General features: G+C 34.9%; 1 pseudogene; it reads right to left on the reverse strand.

The window, feature by feature from the left end:
- Window positions 1-2,754: 2,754 nt before the first annotated feature.
- Window positions 2,755-2,894, reverse strand: LOC117715877 (small nucleolar RNA SNORA17; annotated as a pseudogene).
- Window positions 2,895-5,218: the final 2,324 nt, after the last annotated feature.

Genomic DNA, 5,218 nt, shown 5'->3' on the forward strand with positions numbered 1-5,218 from the left:
TTCAGTGAGTTCCATTATTTCAAACCATTAGCTTGTATTTTCTCCTTAAAACATGAATTTTTTGAAGTCTGAAAAAACCAGAAGGCCTATTTATTTATCAACAAATTCAGGAGACACACAAATCTCAAAATGTACAGGTATGTAGTCAATATGTGTAATATAGAGTCCCTTAAGAAATTGTTGAATGTTTAAAAGCCAGTGATGCTCACTGTTATACCATCAATGCACACTTTCCTAGGAAGATATAATTGAAAACAAAATCATTTAGTTCTTAGTATGATCTAAGTCCTATTGATAAAGGAAATTTGAATGTTTTTCGAAATTTCTTTGTATTTTTATGTATCATTAAAAAAGGTGTGGTAAGAATTCAGATCCCAGATGCCCTGCATATTAATGATTCACTTTTTTTCTAAGTTGAGAGGAACTGTCATCCTCCTACTAACATGCAATACAAGTATTCTGAGCAATTCTTTTCTTGATCCTGAAACTACAATGTGAGAACTCAGAAATGTCTTCCAAGCCTCAAAAAACAAAGAGACACAGATAAGCCTGTTATATACAGGCAGAAAGAGAGTGCAAGAAAGAGGCAGGGAAGGTAGCATTATTATTAATCCATCCAAAAGCTGCTGTGTGATAGTCCTGATTGGGAGTATGCTCTGTATATTGAAGAAGGTGCCTTATGACTATGCCTTTGTTCTCAGACATCTCTCAAGTGAAGGTCCTTGAAAAATCAGTGTGTATAGACCCATTTGACAACATTGTTGTACTTTTCATAGTTAGTTTATGAAAGAGCCCAATCATTCCTCGGCTTCAGGGCAAAGTATTGAAGATTGATGATTGTATTTCTTGTGATAATGAATAAGGTTGGATGTTTATAATAAAGACATAAATGTGAGATCTGTGGTTTTTATATATTTTGTTATGAGGATGTACAAACTTCTCTGCACTGTAGCTTGTTTGGAGACTGGGAACAACATACAAACAGTAAGAATCATGCCTGAATCAGGATAATACCTCCAGTTACTGCTTAAGAATAAAATGTGAAAATAGCAGTGTTTTCTGTTATATTCCTCCATTCTACCATCAATAGTCCAATCTTTATGCTGAGGAACTATGTGAAATAGTCACAAATGTTAGAAAAGAGAAAAATATAAAGAATCACAAACTGAGCAAAAGTTGTACCCATTTGATTTTTAAGTGTGAAAGTACATTCACTTTCACATGGAATCAGAAGTTTAAATGACACAGGTTCTTGAGATCACAGTGTTATATGTACACCTATGGTGGATTTCCTCTCTTTGAACATTAGTTAGCCAAGTTAATGCTGTAAAATCTTATATTTTAATTCATTGATAATGGTTATAATGAATTACCTTTTAATTTCAAGAGATGTCTACTCCAAACACTACACAGGGGAACACATAATATTTTTTTAGACAATCAGAATTATTTAATATCTAATAATATTAATATCTTAATATCTAATATCTAATAGTTTTTCTTAATATCTAATAGTTTTTCTCTGTCATATATTCTCTGACATCAGGATATTCTATATTACCCTATCATATCTTTGAAATATGTTACTCTAAGTAGAGACTACCTACATTACAGATGTTATCTATAATTATAAATCTTTGAAAAGAAATTTATTTTCTGGAGACATACAAGTGGTTTGACCTTAGGTTTCTAAGGACACTGGGCTTCTGCTAAGTACTGAGATGAGTAAGCCTTGCAGCTGTGCACAGTGCTAAGTGGTTTCCAATGATTTGCATGACCTCACTGCACAGCCCTGGGGGCATCTTTATAAACTAGTCACAACTTCTGTCATTGTCAATACAGTCAGGACTCAGAATGGATATGAAGGGCCTTTCTCAGTTTCTTGGAATCTTGTTGCTGTGGTTTCCAGGTATAATGAAATAAAATGGAAATTTCTCTTTTACACAGTGATTAGTGTTTATTTGGGAAATGTCCTGTTTTATCAGGCTTACCTATGTGGATATTCATTTTATCTCCTCTCCCAGGTATCAGATGTGACATCCAGATGACCCAGTCTCCATCCTCAATGTCTGTCTCTCTGAGAGAAACAGTCACTATCAGGTGCCTGGCAAGTGAGGACATTAGCAGTTATTTAATCTGGTTGCAGCAGAAACCAGGGAAATCTCCTAAGCAACTGATCTATGGTGCCACCAACCGGGCAGATGGGGTCCCATCAAGGTTCAGTGGCAGTGGGTCTGGGGCAGATTATTCTCTCACTATCAGCAACCTGGAGTCTGAAGATATGGCAGATTATTACTGTGCACAGAGTTATGAGTATCCTCCCACAGTGATACAAGTCATAACATAAACCTTATGGAAGCAGAAGTGAGAGTCTTGTCTGCTGCAGCTGCTTCTCCTCAAAAATCACCCACTCTAAGTATTTCTCAGATGTCACAGGTCTTTCTGAGAGTTTGGGGTCATGTCACTTGTGGTCTTAGTTGTGCTATGCCCTGCTCACCCATTATGGTCTCAGAGTGTTGGTTTTATTAGGCTATCTTTCTGTCTTGGCCTCATGGTCCTTGTTTGGTAGTCACCAAAGGCTCATTCCTTACATTGTCCACATTAGTGGCCCCTTGAAAGTATTGCATGTCTCAGGCTTATTCATGCCCATAGTATTGGTCATAGGAAGATTTTTTCTCATCTCTGGATCCACTTCCTGAAAGACTGCTCTTGCCCCATGCAAGTCTGTCTATCTTATGCTTACCTCTTTCAGGAAATGATAGGCTTCTTATTATTCAGACATTCACGGGTCAGGACAGTGAGCTGAGCCTATAGACATAATCTTTCTCTTCTCTCCCTCCTATTGACACTCATATGACACAAAGTACACACCTACAATGCCTCTGGAAGGCAGGAGTGCACCACATTCTTGATCACTCTAATTTTATACAACAGGGAGGAATGAAGTCAGAAGATATAATGCCACCTTTCTAGGGTTCCAATTTATTTAGTAATGCTGTCCTATGTCTATCTCCATATATTCTAGATTGAGTTTGCCAACTTTCAAAACTCTTTCAGAAATATTATTAGAATCACATTGAGTTTATTAGCATACTGGAAATGATATCCATTTAACTATCATTTATGGGACAGGAGGGAAAGCCCAGTGATGAAGGGCATTTGTTTATCTTAAAAGGGACATGGATTTGATTCTCAGTCTCCATAAGATAACAAACAGATATTATTTTATTACTTATTTATTTAGTATATATGAGTTCTTTGTGTTCACATAGACACACACACACACACACACACACACACCAAACGATGGGATCTGATATTATGGATGGTGGTGTGTCATCATGCTGTAGCTGAAAATTAAAATAAGAACCTCTGGCAGAGCAGTCTATGCTCTTAACCACCCCACAGCTGCCTTTAATTTCAATTGCAGTGGTCCAAACATCATATTCTGACCTTTGATGATACTAAATATGTACATAATGTCCTTAGAACATGAGAACAATACACACATTCATTTTAAAAAAGCAGTTCTAAGAATGAGCACAGATATATTCTCTACTCATTTGTGTGCCTTTTAATGTACAGGGGCTAGTCTTTTATCCTCATTGTATGTAGAAATTTTATTGTAATTACTTTCAAATATCTATGTTGAATTTCCTTGATTTATGAATCTACTAATATTATTAGCAAACATTTTATTTCATTCATTTCATTGCTCGTTTCTTAGTAAATTTGTTGTGTTATGGTATTGTTTTAGATACAATCTTGGACATTTTGGTCTTTTGTATAATGTGAGGTATAAGTGCTCAATAGTTCTCCACTGAGCATTATGTTTGCCTGAGCTTTATAGACAGCACATCACATTAAGATATTTTTGTGGCTATGCTTTATTCTTTAAAGATTTCTGATGTAGAGTTAACGACTCCCTTAGAAGTGATTTTTAAGACACTATGGAGACAATTACACAATTCCTTCCTTTATTGTCAATAGGATGAACTGTACGGATAAAGTGTGTAATGTTAAATACCTGTTGTCTTGGGAAATAAACTCAACTAGAGCACAATGCCTCCCAAGGGAGAAACAAAGTGGTTAATGTAGAGAATCAGAAGGGAAAGAAGTGGATGAGGAACATGAGGAAGAGACAAATAAAGTAAGATAAAAATAAAAATAAAAATAAAAATAAAGTAAAATAAAATCTACTTTATTCCTTTCCTCTACATCCCTTTCTCAACTGAAAACCCAACCAAACATCTTTGCTTGATTTTTTTAATAAAGTAAAAATTTCTTTATTTTATCAGAAGTTTTAGTACTGGCATCTTCTTACCTATAAGGGGAGACTTTTTTTTGTCTCTGCTTACTGTATGCAGTTATTGTCATTCTTAATTATAACAGTAAGAAGATCAAAGTATGAACCTGTTCTCCCTCCAATGTTTCCATCTCAGTGAATATTCACTGTCTTCATTTCTCAGAAAATTTTTAATGGAAAAGATGTGTAATGCTGTAGCCATCAGAAAGCTATGATGTGTATAACTAACAACATTGATAAGCCTGGAGACTTATTTTCAGTTATACAACTATTTATAAGGCTAGCAACCCTCAGATTTTAGGACGTTCAGTGCACACATGGTGAATAGACAGCAAGACAGAAAGAAAGGTAGATGGTGTATATGTAAACTCTATCTGTCTGACTTTCTACCGATGCAACCCTAAAGCAAAACAGATTCTATTCTCTTTTGATATTATCTTATTTAATTTTACATCTTTCAAATATAGAACTATGACTTACCATCCTTAAGGAGATAAATGTGAGTTCTGGAGAGGAAGTTATTTAGAGATTTCTGACATGTGACACAATGAAAAACCAAGATTACTTAAATTCGTCATATCTGTGATTCTTAAACATTCTTATTTTATAACACATAGTTGCATAACATTGCCTTTAACTGTCATATATGACAAAATCTAAGGTAATTGTTTGAAGAAACAATTCTGTGTATGTTTCAGAGTGACTGTAGTCAATTTTAGGTAATACAAGCCATTGGGAAAACATTAGTGAAATGGTTCAAATAAAAAAGTTGATTGAAGAGTATGTAAGACAGGAGAATAATGACCCATATCCCTTTCTTAAGGAAAAGTTTCACAGTACATAAAGAAGAAAATACTTGAGAAAGACCATGACTGAAAGTCTGGGGGATTTTCTAATTAAAGAAAAATTATT

Source organism: Arvicanthis niloticus, chromosome 9, assembly GCF_011762505.2.
Source record: "Arvicanthis niloticus isolate mArvNil1 chromosome 9, mArvNil1.pat.X, whole genome shotgun sequence".
Taxonomy (NCBI): domain Eukaryota; kingdom Metazoa; phylum Chordata; class Mammalia; order Rodentia; family Muridae; genus Arvicanthis; species Arvicanthis niloticus.